We start from the raw sequence: 14,916 nt of genomic DNA on the forward strand, positions 1-14,916 counted from the left end.
CATCCTGGTGCTACCACCAGACAAGAGTTCCACGACATTGTAACTGTTGAGTATCATGGGTCCTTACCAAGAAAAGACTTCTCAGTAGTGTAAATTCAGTTAAAAAAGGAAAGGCCGTTTTCACCAATCAATCTTTGCCTTCTGAACAGACAAGCAGTTGTTAAGCACATAGGTCTTCTTTGTATTGCACTCGCCATTGGCTTTTGTAGAGGATGTCAGGATGGCCGAGCGGTCCAAGGCGCTGCGTTTAGGTCGCAGTCTCGTAAGAGGCGTGGGTTCAAATCCCACTTCTGACAGTCAGGCTACTTCTATGCTGGCTATTGGTGTCCTCATCAATGGAACTCTGCGCTGCATTTATTCTCTGTTAACATCAACTAATAGCTTGCTTCATTTTAACTTATTCAGACAAAACTTACTTTACTTGCTCTCAACATTGTTGTCACACATGCTACAAATTAACCAAAGGCAAATCAATATGTTATCAATCTATTCATTAAAAACTCCTCCTGATATTTTGTCTGTTTTTTTCCATAAGCATTTATGGAAGTTGTTTTCAACAAATCTGGTATTCATAAAGTCATTGTTGTCTATTGCAGATATGGCTGACATATTTGTGATTACAACACTGAGCGAAGGCTACGAGTTCTTGACTGTTTCACTAAGTCATAAAGAGTTGAAACTGGTTGCCAGAGGTGACAATTACTCCCATTTTTCATTCAATCAAAGTCTGGATCTCCTATCCAGGCTGCCTTACACCTCATGTGCCAACTTGCCACTTACTCTATATGTTCCTCTGTACTTTGTTCTATTTACAATCAAATCCAAATCTTCTACCAGAGTCATAAAAATGTAAGAATGGACACAAAGAGGGAGACAAGTGCTTTGAAATTGCAAAGCAAACAAAGAAGCAGCATTTAATGTGGAGCTGAAACACAGTGGCTGTTCATTTCTATCAACACTCAAGGTTTGTTCAATACCGTAGACTGCGGAACATCCTGGTGCTACCACCAGACAAGAGTTCCACGACATTGTAACTGTTAAGTTTCATGGGTCCTTACCAAGAAAAAACTTCTCAGTAGTCTAAATTCAGCTAAAAAAGGAAAGGCCGTTTTCACCAATCAATCTTTGCCTTCTGAACAGACAAGCAGTTGGTAAGCACATAGGTCTTCTTTGTATTGCACTCGCCATTGGCTTTTGTAGAGCATGTCAGGATGGCCGAGCGGTCCAAGGCGCTGCGTTCAGGTCGCAGTCTCGTAAGAGGCGTGGGTTCAAATCCCACTTCTGACATTCAGCCAACAGGCAGGCTACTTCTATACTGGCTATTGGTGTCCTCATCAATGGAACTCTGCTCTGCATTTATTCTCTATTAACATCACTTAATAGCTTGCTTGATTTGAACTTATTCAGACAAAACTTACTTTATTTGCTCCCAACATTGTTGTCACACATGCTACATATTAACCAAAGGCAAATCAATATGTTAGCAATCTATTCATTAAAAACTCCTCCTGATATTTTTTTTTTCCATAAGCATTTATGGAAGTTGTTTTCAACAAATCTGGTATTCATAAAGTCATTGTTGTCTATTGCAGATATGGCTGACATATTTGTGATTACAACACTGACCGAAGGCTACGAGTTCTTGACTGTTTCACTAAGTCATAAAGAGTTGAAACTGGTTGCCAGAGGTGACAATTACTCCCATTTTTCATTCAATCAAAGTCTGGATCTCCTATCCAGGCTGCCTTACACCTCATGTGCCAACTTGCCACTTACTCTATATGTTCCTCTGTACTTTGTTCTATTTACAATCAAATCCAAATCTTCTACCAGAGTCATAAAAATGTAAGAATGGACACAAAGAGGGAGACAAGTGCTGTGAAATTGCAAAGCAAACAAAGAAGCAGCATTTAATGTGGAGCTGAAACACAGTGGCTGTTCATTTCTATCAACACTCAAGGTTTGTTCAATACCGTAGACTGCGGAACATCCTGGTGCTACCACCAGACAAGAGTTCCACGACATTGTAACTGTTAAGTTTCATGGGTCCTTACCAAGAAAAAACTTCTCAGTAGTCTAAATTCAGTTAAAAAAGGAAAGGCTGTTTTCACCAATCAATCTTTGCCTTCTGAACAGACAGTTGGTAAGCACATAGGTCTTCTTTGTATTGCACTCGCCATTGGCTTTTGTAAAGGATGTCAGGATGGCCGACCGGTCCAAGGCGCTGCGTTCAGGTCGCAGTCTTGAAAGAGGCGTTTGTTCAAATCCCACTTCTGACATTCAGCCAACAGGCAGGCTACTTCTATACTGGCTATTGGTGTCCTCATCAATGGAACTCTGCTCTGCATTTGTTCTCTATTAACATCACCTAATAGCTTGCTTGATTTGAACTTATTCAGACAAAACTTCCTTTATTTGCTCTCAACATTGTTGTCACACATGCTACAAATTAACCAAAGGCAAATCATTATGTTATCAATCTATTCATTAAAAACTCCTCCTGATATTTTGTCTGTTTTTTTCCATAAGCATTTATGGAAGTTGTTTTCAACAAATCTGGTATTCATAAAGTCATTGTTGTCTATTGCAGATATGGCTGACATATTTGTGATTACAACACTGAGCGAAGGCTACAAGTTCTTGGCTTTTTCACTTAGTCATTAGGAGTTGAATCTGGTTACCAGAGGTGACAATTACTCCCATCTTTCATTCAATCAAAGTCTGGATCTCCTATCCAGGCTGCCTTACACCTCATGTGCCAACTTGCCACTTACTCTATATGTTCCTCTGTACTTTGTTCTATTTACAATCAAATCCAAATCTTCTACCAGAGTCATAAAAATGTAAGAATGGACACAAAGAAGGAGATACGTGCTTTGAAATTGCAAAGCAAACAAAGAAGCAGCATTTAATGTGGAGCTGAAACACAGTGGCTATTCATTTCTATCAACATTCAAGGTTTCCTCAATACCGTAGACTGCGGAACATCCTGGTGCTACCACCAGACAAGAGTTCCACAACATTGTAACTGTTGAGTATCATGGGTCCTTACCAAGAAAAGACTTCTCAGTAGTGTAAATTCAGTTAAAAAAGGAAAGGCCGTTTTCACCAATCAATCTTTGCCTTCTGAACAGACAAGCAGTTGTTAAGCACATAGGTCTTCTTTGTATTGCACTCGCCATTGGCTTTTGTAGAGCATGTCAGGATGGCCGAGTGGTCCAAGGCGCTGCGTTCAGGTCGCAGTCTCGTAAGAGGCGTGGGTTCAAATCCCACTTCTGACATTCAGCCAACAGTCAGGCTTCTTCTATACTGGCTATTGGTGTCCTCATCAATGGAACTCTGCTCTGCATTTATTCTCTATTAACATCACTTAATAGCTTGCTTGATTTGAACTTATTCAGACAAAACTTACTTTATTTGCTCCCAACATTGTTGTCACACATGCTACATATTAACCAAAGGCAAATCAATATGTTATCAATCTATTCATTAAAAACTCCTCCTGATATTTTGTCTGTTTTTTTCCATAAGCATTTATGGAAGTTGTTTTCAACAAATCTGGTATTCATAAAGTCATTGTTGTCTATTGCAGATATGGCTGACATATTTGTGATTACAACACTGAGCGAAGGCTACGAGTTCTTGGCTTTTTCAATTAGTCATTAGGAGTTGAAACTGGTTACCAGAGGTGACAATTACTCCCATCTTTCATTCAATCAAAGTCTGGATCTCCTATCCAGGCTGCCTTACACCTCATGTGCCAACTTGCCACTTACTCTATATGTTCCTCTGTACTTTGTTCTATTTACAATCAAATCCAAATCTTCTACCAGAGTCATAAAAATGTAAGAATGGACACAAAGAAGGAGATACGTGCTTTGAAATTGCAAAGCAAACAAAGAAGCAGCATTTAATGTGGAGCTGAAACACAGTGGCTATTCATTTCTATCAACATTCAAGGTTTCCTCAATACCGTAGACTGCGGAACATCCTGGTGCTACCACCAGACAAGAGTTCCACGACATTGTAACTGTTGAGTATCATGGGTCCTTACCAAGAAAAGACTTCTCAGTAGTGTAAATTCAGTAACAAAAGGAAAGGCCGTTTTCACCAATCAATCTTTGCCTTCTGAACAGACAAGCAGTTGGTAAGCACATAGGTCTTCTTTGTATTGCACTCGCCATTGGCTTTTGTAGAGCATGTCAGGATGGCCGAGTGGTCCAAGGCGCTGCGTTCAGGTCGCAGTCTCGTAAGAGGCGTGGGTTCAAATCCCACTTCTGACATTCAGCCAACAGTCAGGCTACTTCTATACTGGCTATTGGTGTCCTCATCAATGGAACTCTGCTCTGCATTTATTCTCTATTAACATCACTTAATAGCTTGCTTGATTTGAACTTATTCAGACAAAACTTACTTTATTTGCTCCCAACATTGTTGTCACACATGCTACATATTAACCAAAGGCAAATCAATATGTTATCAATCTATTCATTAAAAACTCCTCCTGATATTTTGTCTGTTTTTTTCCATAAGCATTTATGGAAGTTGTTTTCAACAAATCTGGTATTCATAAAGTCATTGTTGTCTATTGCAGATATGGCTGACATATTTGTGATTACAACACTGAGCGAAGGCTACGAGTTCTTGGCTTTTTCAATTAGTCATTAGGAGTTGAAACTGGTTACCAGAGGTGACAATTACTCCCATCTTTCATTCAATCAAAGTCTGGATCTCCTATCCAGGCTGCCTTACACCTCATGTGCCAACTTGCCACTTACTCTATATGTTCCTCTGTACTTTGTTCTATTTACAATCAAATCCAAATCTTCTACCAGAGTCATAAAAATGTAAGAATGGACACAAAGAAGGAGATACGTGCTTTGAAATTGCAAAACAAACAAAGAAGCAGCATTTAATGTGGAGCTGAAACACAGTGGCTATTCATTTCTATCAACATTCAAGGTTTCCTCAATACCGTAGACTGCGGAACATCCTGGTGCTACCACCAGACAAGAGTTCCACGACATTGTAACTGTTGAGTATCATGGGTCCTTACCAAGAAAAGACTTCTCAGTAGTTTAAATTCAGTTAAAAAAGGAAAGGCCGTGTTCACCAATCAATCTTTGCCTTCTGAACAGACAAGCAGTTGGTAAGCGCATAGGTCTTCTTTGTATTGCACTCGCCATTGGCTTTTGTAGAGCATGTCAGGATGGCCGAGCGGTCCAAGGCGCTGCGTTCAGGTCGCAGTCTCGTAAGAGGCGTGGGTTCAAATCCCACTTCTGACATTCAGCCAACAGTCAGGCTACTTCTATACTGGCTATTGGTGTCCTCAACAATGGAACTCTGCTCTGCATTTATTCTCTATTAACATCACTTAATAGCTTGCTTGATTTGAACTTATTCAGACAAAACTTACTTTATTTGCTCCCAACATTGTTGTCACACATGCTACATATTAACCAAAGGCAAATCAATATGTTATCAATCTATTCATTAAAAACTCCTCCTGATATTTTGTCTGTTTTTTTCCATAAGCATTTATGGAAGTTGTTTTCAACAAATCTGGTATTCATAAAGTCATTGTTGTCTATTGCAGATATGGCTGACATATTTGTGATTACAACACTGAGCGAAGGCTACAAGTTCTTGGCTTTTTCAATTAGTCATTAGGAGTTGAAACTGGTTACCAGAGGTGACAATTACTCCCATCTTTCATTCAATCAAAGTCTGGATCTCCTATCCAGGCTGCCTTACACCTCATGTGCCAACTTGCCACTTACTCTATATGTTCCTCTGTACTTTGTTCTATTTACAATCAAATCCAAATCTTCTACCAGAGTCATAAAAATGTAAGAATGGACACAAAGAAGGAGATACGTGCTTTGAAATTGCAAAGCAAACAAAGAAGCAGCATTTAATGTGGAGCTGAAACACAGTGGCTATTCATTTCTATCAACATTCAAGGTTTCCTCAATACCGTAAACTGCGGAACATCCTGGTGCTACCACCAGACAAGAGTTCCACGACATTGTAACTGTTGAGTATCATGGGTCCTTACCAAAAAAAAACTTCTCAGTAGTGTAAATTCAGTTAAAAAAGGAAAGGCCGTTTTCACCAATCATTCTTTGCCTTCTGAGCAGACAAGCAGTTGGTAAGCGCATAGGTCTTCTTTGTATTGCACTCGCCATTGGCTTTTGTAGAGGATGTCAGGATGGCCGAGCGGTCCAAGGCGCTGTGTTTAGGTCGCAGTCTCGTAAGAGGCGTGGGTTCAAATCCCACTTCTGACATTCAGCCAACAGTCAGGCTACTTCTATACTGGCTATTGGTGTCCTCATCAATGGAACTCTGCTCTGCATTTGTTCTCTATTAACATCACCTAAAAGCTTGCTTGATTTGAACTTATTCAGACAAAACTTACTTTATTTGCTCTCAACATTGTTGTCACACATGCTACATATTAACCAAAGGCAAATCAATATGTTATCAATCTATTCATTAAAAACTCCTCCTGATATTTTGTCTGTTTTTTTCCATAAGCATTTATGGAAGTTGTTTTCAACAAATCTGGTATTCATAAAGTCATTGTTGTCTATTGCAGATATGGCTGACATATTTGTGATTACAACACTGAGCGATGGCTACGAGTTCTTGACTGTTTCACTTAGTCATTAGGAGTTGAAACTGGTTACCAGAGGTGACAATTACTCCCATCTTTCATTCAATCAAAGTCTGGATCTCCTATCCAGGCTGCCTTACACCTCATGTGCCAACTTGCCACTTACTCTATATGTTCCTCTGTACTTTGTTCTATTTACAATCAAATCCAAATCTTCTACCAGAGTCATAAAAATGTAAGAATGGACACAAAGAAGAGAGAAAGGTGCTTTGAAATTGCAAAGCAAACAAAGAAGCAGCATTTAATGTGGAGCTGAAACACAGTGGCTGTTCATTTCTATCAACACTCAAAGTTTCCTCAATACCGTAGACTGCAGAACATCCTGGTGCTACCACCAGACAAGAGTTCCACGACATTGTAACTGTTGAGTATCATGGGTCCTTACCAAGAAAAGACTTCTCAGTAGTGTAAATTCAGTTAAAAAAGGAAAGGCCGTTTTCACCAATCAATCTTTGCCTTCTGAACAGACAAGCAGTTGGTAAGCGCATAGGTCTTCTTTGTATTGCACTCGCCATTGGCTTTTGTAGAGGATGTCAGGATGGCCGAGCGTTCCAAGGCGCTGTGTTTAGGTCGCAGTCTCGTAAGAGGCGTGGGTTCAAATCCCACTTCTGACATTCAGCCAACAGTCAGGCTACTTCTATACTGGCTCTTGGTGTCCTCATCAATGGAACTCTGCTCTGCATTTATTCTCTGTTAACATCAACTAATAGCTTGCTTCATTTTAACTTATTCAGACAAAACTTACTTTATTTGCTCTCAACATTGTTGTCACACATGCTACAAATTAACCAAAGGCAAATCAATATGTTATCAATCTATTCATTAAAAACTCCTCCTGATATTTTGTCTGTTTTTTTCCATAAGCATTTATGGAAGTTGTATTCAACAAATCTGGTATTCATAAAGTCATTGTTGATTATTGCAAATATGGCTGACATATTTGTGATTACAACACTGAGCGAAGGCTACGAGTTCTTGACTGTTTCACTAAGTCATCAAGAGTTGAAACTGGTTGCCAGAGGTGACAATTACTCCCATCTTTCATTCAATCAAAGTCTGGATCTCCTATCCAGGCTGCCTTACACCTCATGTGCCAACTTGCCACTTACTCTATATGTTCCTCTGTACTTTGTTCTATTTACAATCAAATCCAAATCTTCTACCAGAGTCTTAAAAATGTAAGAATGGACACAAAGAAGGAGATACGTGCTTTGAAATTGCAAAGCAAACAAAGAAGCAGCACTTAATGTGGAGCTGAAACACAGTGGCTATTCATTTCTATCAACATTCAAGGTTTCCTCAATACCGTAGACTGCGGAACATCCTGGTGCTACCACCAGACAAGAGTTCCACGACATTGTAACTGTTGAGTATCATGGGTCCTTACCAAGAAAAAACTTCTCAGTAGTGTAAATTCAGTAACAAAAGGAAAGGCCGTTTTCACCAATCAATCTTTGCCTTCTGAACAGACAAGCAGTTGGTAAGCACATAGGTCTTCTTTGTATTGCACTCGCCATTGGCTTTTGTAGAGGATGTCAGGATGGCCGAGCGGTCCAAGGCGCTGTGTTTAGGTCGCAGTCTCGTAAGAGGCGTGGGTTCAAATCCCACTTCTGACATTCAGCCAACAGTCAGGCTACTTCTATACTGGCTCTTGGTGTCCTCATCAATGGAACTCTGCTCTGCATTTGTTCTCTATTAACATCACCTAAAAGCTTGCTTGATTTGAACTTATTCAGACAAAACTTACTTTATTTGCTCTCAACATTGTTGTCACACATGCTACATATTAACCAAAGGCAAATCAATATGTTATCAATCTATTCATTAAAAACTCTTCGATATTTTGTCTGTTTTTTTCCATAAGCATTTATGGAAGTTGTTTTCAACAAATCTGGTATTCATAAAGTCATTGTTGTCTATTGCAGATATGGCTGACATATTTGTGATTACAACACTGAGCGAAGGCTACGAGTTCTTGACTGTTTCACTTAGTCATTAGGAGTTGAAACTGGTTGCCAGAGGTGACAATTACTCCCATCTTTCATTCAATCAAAGTCTGGATCTCCTATCCAGGCTGCCTTACACCTCATGTGCCAACTTGCCACTTACTCTATATGTTCCTCTATACTTTGTTCTATTTACAATCAAATCCAAATCTTCTACCAGAGTCATAAAAATGTAAGAATGGACACAAAGAAGGAGATACGTGCTTTGAAATTGCAAAGCAAACAAAGAAGCAGCATTTAATGTGGAGCTGAAACACAGTGGCTGTTCATTTCTATCAACACTCAAAGTTTCCTCAATACCGTAGACTGCAGAACATCCTGGTGCTACCACCAGACAAGAGTTCCACGACATTGTAACTGTTGAGTATCATGGGTCCTTACCAAGAAAAAACTTCTCAGTAGTGTAAATTCAGTTAAAAAAGGAAAGGCCGTTTTCACCAATCATTCTTTGCCTTCTGAGCAGACAAGCAGTTGTTAAGCGCATAGGTCTTCTTTGTATTGCACTCACCATTGGGTTTTTGTAGAGGATGTCAGGATGGCCGAGCGTTCCAAGGCGCTGCGTTTAGGTCGCAGTCTCGTAAGAGGCGTGGGTTCAAATCCCACTTCTGACATTCAGCCAACAGTCAGGCTACTTCTATACTGGCTCTTGGTGTCCTCATCAATGGAACTCTGCTCTGCATTTATTCTCTGTTAACATCAACTAATAGCTTGCTTCATTTTAACTTATTCAGACAAAACTTACTTTATTTGCTCTCAACATTGTTGTCACACATGCTACAAATTAACCAAAGGCAAATCAATATGTTATCAATCTATTCATTAAAAACTCCTCCTGATATTTTGTCTGTTTTTTTCCATAAGCATTTATGGAAGTTGTATTCAACAAATCTGGTATTCATAAAGTCATTGTTGATTATTGCAAATATGACTGACATATTTGTGATTACAACACTGAGCGAAGGCTACGAGTTCTTGACTGTTTCACTAAGTCATCAAGAGTTGAAACTGGTTGCCAGAGGTGACAATTACTCCCATCTTTCATTCAATCAAAGTCTGGATCTCCTATCCAGGCTGCCTTACACCTCATGTGCCAACTTGCCACTTACTCTATATGTTCCTCTGTACTTTGTTCTATTTACAATCAAATCCAAATCTTCTACCAGAGTCTTAAAAATGTAAGAATGGACACAAAGAAGGAGATACGTGCTTTGAAATTGCAAAGCAAACAAAGAAGCAGCATTTAATGTGGAGCTGAAACACAGTGGCTATTCATTTCTATCAACATTCAAGGTTTCCTCAATACCGTAGACTGCGGAACATCCTGGTGCTACCACCAGACAAGAGTTCCACGACATTGTAACTGTTGAGTATCATGGGTCCTTACCAAGAAAAAACTTCTCAGTAGTGTAAATTCAGTAACAAAAGGAAAGGCCGTTTTCACCAATCAATCTTTGCCTTCTGAACAGACAAGCAGTTGGTAAGCACATAGGTCTTCTTTGTATTGCACTCGCCATTGGCTTTTGTAGAGGATGTCAGGATGGCCGAGCGGTCCAAGGCGCTGCGTTCAGTTCGCAGTCTCGTAAGAGTGGTGGGTTCAAATCCCACTTCTGACATTCAGCCAACAGGCAGGCTACTTCTATACTGGCTCTTGGTGTCCTCATCAATGGAACTCTCCTCTGCATTTATTCTCTATTAACATCAACTAATACCTTGCTTGATTTGAACTTATTCAGACAAAACTTACTTTATTTGCTCTCAACATTGTTGTCACACATGCTACAAATTAACCAAAGGCAAATCAATATGTTATCAATCTATTCATTAAAAACTCCTCCTGATATTTTGTCTGTTTTTTTCCATAAGCATTTATGGAAGTTGTATTCAACAAATCTGGTATTCATAAAGTCATTGTTGATTATTGCAAATATGGCTGACATATTTGTGATTACAACACTGAGCGAAGGCTACGAGTTCTTGACTGTTTCACTAAGTCATCAAGAGTTGAAACTGGTTGCCAGAGGTGACAATTACTCCCATCTTTCATTCAATCAAAGTCTGGATCTCCTATCCAGGCTGCCTTACACCTCATGTGCCAACTTGCCATTTACTTTATATGTTCCTCTGTACTTTGTTCTATTTACAATCAAATCCAAATCTTCTACCAGAGTCATAAAAATGTAAGAATGGACACAAAGAAGGAGATACGTGCTTTGAAATTGCAAAGCAAACAAAGAAGCAGCATTTAATGTGGAGCTGAAACACAGTGGCTATTCATTTCTATCAACATTCAAGGTTTCCTCAATACCGTAGACTGCGGAACATCCTGGTGCTACCACCAGACAAGAGTTCCACGACATTGTAACTGTTGAGTATCATGGGTCCTTACCAAGAAAAAACTTCTCAGTAGTGTAAATTCAGTTAAAAAAGGAAAGGCCGTTTTCACCAATCAATCTTTGCCTTCTGAACAGACAAGCAGTTGTTAAGCACATAGGTCTTCTTTGTATTGCACTCGCCATTGGCTTTTGTAGAGCATGTCAGGATGGCCGAGCGGTCCAAGGCACTGCGTTCAGGTCGCAGTCTCGTAAGAGGCGTGGGTTCAAATCCCACTTCTGACATTCAGCCAACAGTCAGGCTACTTCTATACTGGCTATTGGTGTCCTCATCAATGGAACTCTGCTCTGCATTTGTTCTCTATTAACATCACCTAAAAGCTTGCTTGATTTGAACTTATTCAGACAAAACTTACTTTATTTGCTCTCAACATTGTTGTCACACATGCTACATATTAACCAAAGGCAAATCAATATGTTATCAATCTATTCATTAAAAACTCCTCCTGATATTTTGTCTGTTTTTTTCCATAAGCATTTATGGAATTTGTTTTCAACAAATCTGGTATTCATAAAGTCATTGTTGATTATTGCAAATATGGCTGACATATTTGTGATTACAACACTGAGCGAAGGCTACGAGTTCTTGACTGTTTCACTTAGTCATTAGGAGTTGAAACTGGTTACCAGAGGTGACAATTACTCCCATCTTTCATTCAATCAAAGTCTGGATCTCCTATCCAGGCTGCCTTACACCTCATGTGCCAACTTGCCACTTACTCTATATGTTCCTCTGTACTTTTTTCTATTTACAATCAAATCCAAATCTTCTACCAGAGTCATAAAAATGTAAGAATGGACACAAAGAAGGAGATACGTGCTTTGAAATTGCAAAGCAAACAAAGAAGCAGCATTTAATGTGGAGCTGAAACACAGTGGCTATTCATTTCTATCAACATTCAAGGTTTCCTCAATACCGTAGACTGCGGAACATCCTGGTGCTACCACCAGACAAGAGTTCCACGACATTGTAACTGTTATTTTTTTTTTTTTTTTACTTGTCCTGTCCAACAGCTAGGCAGGCAGATGAGAGCTGAGGGCCTCTAGTGTTGGACATGTTTTACTTTAACAAGAGGGGTTATTAATCTTCAGACAAACCAAAGGTATGACTGAATAAACCCCTTTTGTAATTGAGGCCAAACTTTATTCATTTCAACCATGATTGAAAATCTTTGGTGTTGGACCGGACGGAAAAGGAAAGAAGGGAAGAAGAGGGAGGGATGTCAGAGGGGGGGAATAGTGAGAGGGGTGGGTAAGAACATGAAGCAGCATAAAGCAGACAGGTTCACTGGTTGTTTATCATTACGGTACGGTTCAAATGTAGTACAAAAAGGGCGGGGCCTGTTCACACACACTCAAATACTATCAACACACCTGCTAGCTGCAAAAAATGTTCACATGTCAACATGTACACAAAACAGATAGTGTTCACGAACGCATACCAATACCTTTAAACCAACTAGTGTGAAATCTTTCATTCATTCAATCATGCAAACTATATGTGCAAAGGTGAGCTAACACCTGTGCTCAGGTGAGTGTTCATGTTCTTCTAAAATGGATGGTGGAATGTGAAAAGAAGGAGGAGGAGCGCCCAGCCACCCCCACACCCAGACCCCCGCCGCAGCAGCAGCGGCAGCCGGAATTCCCCCAACGCCACACGGGAACAGGCAGGGAACAACCGTCCCCCGGGCGACCAAGAGCGCCACCCAGGCCAGGGCCAGCAGGACCACCGCGAGGCCCCCAGAGCCAGAGAGCAGGGAGGCGCGGAGGGAAAGAGAGCGCCGCCCCAGCCCAGCCAGGAAAGCAGCCCCCCCGCCGCGCCGGAATAGCCCAACGCAGGGCCCCACCGGAGAAGGACGCCCACAGCACCAGACAATCACCCCACCACCACCCAGGAGTTCCGGGCATCCCCCCCGCCCCAACCCCGGGTACGAGCCAGGACCCCCCAAGGGAGACCCGCTCATTACTCCAGGCAGCCACCCACCCGGCCCACGGTTGGTCCAGGGAGGAGCAAGGTGGGGGCCCGCCGCCCCCGCCCAGGAGGGGGGAACCCCGGGGAAAAAAGGGCGGCCCACAAGGGGTGTTATAAATATGGCCCGACCAGGCTCGGCCATGTTGGAAGTTTGGCGGGGCCCAGCGCTCAGGGGCAAGGACCAGGACCCACCCCCCAGGGACACGAACACCCCCGGCTCAGGTGTAATATGAACCCTCCCACCGTGCGGAGAAAGCACCGCCGGGCCCAGGGAGCCGGCACCCAAAGGGACACGGCCGCCATCGCCAAGGGGCCTGCAACCCCCACCAGGGAAGGGGTAGGGGACAGATGGACCCAGGTCCCACCTTCCTTGCAAAATGTGTGTGCGTGTATGTGTGTTTGAGAGGGTGTGTGTGTGCATGTGTGTGTGTTTATGTTGGAATGTATATATTGAAGGGGGAGGGGTGTGTGTACTAAGGGGGGTGCAGTTAAAATTGGCGAGTAGGGCACTAAGGGGACATCTCCTGATTACTCACAGTGATGTCCCCTCACCCTTCCCACCAAGGGGCCCTAAATGTCTAAGGTGTGGTTAAAATTGGCGGGTAGGGTGCCAGGAGGACATCTGCTGCTTGCTGGCAGTGATGTCCAAGCACCCCCCCTACCAAGGACCCTACATGTCTAAGGTGCAAATAAAACCGAAAGAGGGGGGGCCCACTCATACGGCAACCATAGGAGGGGGGCCACTGCCATGTAGCCCCCCCCCAAGGCGCATCTCAGGCTGGACCCCCCACCCCCTCACCCTAATATGAGGTTATATGAGGAAGGGGGTAAGTTGGAGACAGCTGGTAGACTGTCCCCCGGTGGTCAAACAGCCGTCCCCCAGCCCCCCCCCCCAGCAAAGGGGCCAGGGCCACCCAGCCCAGGGGCCCCACCCCCGGAGGCGCCGACACCCCAGGCCCGGCACCACCCACCCCACACAGAGAGAGAGGAGCCAGAAAACGTTGCCCCCCCCCCCCCCCCCCCCCCCCCCCGGAGCAAGCCCAGGCCCCCACCCCCAGACGCCGGCCCTAGAGGAGCTCTGGTCAGGCCTTGACGGGACCGAGGAGACCAACCGGCCGAGGCAACCACTGATTGCCTCAGCGGAGACCCCGACCCGCTAGCCCCCCCGACCCGTACCAATAATGGCCCCCCCTCCTCCCCAGAACGCCCCCCCACAGGACAGGGCCGACAAGCCCCCCACCCCACCCCAGACCCCGCAGCCGAAGTGGATGACACCCAGAGTGACCGGGGGCCCCGAGAGGGTTGTCCCGTCCCGTCCCAGAGCCAGGGAAGGGCCGATCCCAGCCCCAGGTGCAGATGGGCGGCAGGTGTCGCTGGCCCCCCCGAGCAGGGCCCCCCGCCAACCCCCCCCAGCACAGGCAAAGGGACCACCCCCCCAAGCCAAGCCAGACCACCAACCCACCCCCCCACCACGCACCCCCACACCCAAGCCCAGAGGACCACGCAGCGCCCCAGCCTGCCCCACCCAGGCACCGGTACCGACCCCCCGACCAACGGAGCCCCCACCGCCCCCGCCAGGCACCGGAAGCCCCGACCCCCACCCCAAATCACGGCAGAAGGGCAAGGAGCAGCGACGACCAAGCCCCCCACCCCCTAAGTCATGGAGTCAACCACAGGAGACCAGAGAGACTGAATTGTTTTAAAGTTACTTGAGCTTTGGGCTGACATTTTTTCCAAGCCGATATGATCAAACAGCAGATTTCTGTGTTGACTTATGTTTATATTTTTCTTGTTTTTCCAATTTATTAAAATAGTTTTTTTGGCAATACAAAGAGTTATGAAAATGATAGATGCTAATCCTTCTTCTATATC

At 43.3% G+C, this 14,916-nt stretch overlaps 11 non-coding genes across 11 annotated transcripts; all 11 read left to right on the forward strand.

Annotated features, from left to right (window-relative positions):
* The first annotated feature begins 214 nt into the window (after positions 1–214).
* Positions 215–296, forward strand: trnal-uag (transfer RNA leucine (anticodon UAG)). Its single transcript has one exon. It is a non-coding gene; the product is annotated as a tRNA-Leu (tRNA).
* A 909-nt stretch (positions 297–1,205) lies between these two features.
* trnal-cag (transfer RNA leucine (anticodon CAG)) lies at positions 1,206–1,287 on the forward strand. Its single transcript has one exon. It is a non-coding gene; the product is annotated as a tRNA-Leu (tRNA).
* Positions 1,288–3,199: 1,912 nt separating this feature from the next.
* On the forward strand, positions 3,200–3,281 carry trnal-cag (transfer RNA leucine (anticodon CAG)). The gene has a single exon. It is a non-coding gene; the product is annotated as a tRNA-Leu (tRNA).
* A 920-nt stretch (positions 3,282–4,201) lies between these two features.
* Positions 4,202–4,283, forward strand: trnal-cag (transfer RNA leucine (anticodon CAG)). Its single transcript has one exon. It is a non-coding gene; the product is annotated as a tRNA-Leu (tRNA).
* A 920-nt stretch (positions 4,284–5,203) lies between these two features.
* trnal-cag (transfer RNA leucine (anticodon CAG)) lies at positions 5,204–5,285 on the forward strand. The gene has a single exon. It is a non-coding gene; the product is annotated as a tRNA-Leu (tRNA).
* Positions 5,286–6,205: 920 nt separating this feature from the next.
* On the forward strand, positions 6,206–6,287 carry trnal-uag (transfer RNA leucine (anticodon UAG)). Its single transcript has one exon. It is a non-coding gene; the product is annotated as a tRNA-Leu (tRNA).
* Positions 6,288–7,208: 921 nt separating this feature from the next.
* On the forward strand, positions 7,209–7,290 carry trnal-uag (transfer RNA leucine (anticodon UAG)). Its single transcript has one exon. It is a non-coding gene; the product is annotated as a tRNA-Leu (tRNA).
* Positions 7,291–8,210: 920 nt separating this feature from the next.
* Positions 8,211–8,292, forward strand: trnal-uag (transfer RNA leucine (anticodon UAG)). Its single transcript has one exon. It is a non-coding gene; the product is annotated as a tRNA-Leu (tRNA).
* Positions 8,293–9,211: 919 nt separating this feature from the next.
* trnal-uag (transfer RNA leucine (anticodon UAG)) lies at positions 9,212–9,293 on the forward strand. The gene has a single exon. It is a non-coding gene; the product is annotated as a tRNA-Leu (tRNA).
* A 920-nt stretch (positions 9,294–10,213) lies between these two features.
* On the forward strand, positions 10,214–10,295 carry trnal-cag (transfer RNA leucine (anticodon CAG)). Its single transcript has one exon. It is a non-coding gene; the product is annotated as a tRNA-Leu (tRNA).
* Positions 10,296–11,215: 920 nt separating this feature from the next.
* On the forward strand, positions 11,216–11,297 carry trnal-cag (transfer RNA leucine (anticodon CAG)). The gene has a single exon. It is a non-coding gene; the product is annotated as a tRNA-Leu (tRNA).
* Positions 11,298–14,916: the final 3,619 nt, after the last annotated feature.

Source organism: Oryzias latipes, chromosome 13, assembly GCF_053564925.1.
Source record: "Oryzias latipes strain Hd-rR chromosome 13, Olatipes_Hd-rR_3.1".
NCBI classification, from domain to species: domain Eukaryota; kingdom Metazoa; phylum Chordata; class Actinopteri; order Beloniformes; family Adrianichthyidae; genus Oryzias; species Oryzias latipes.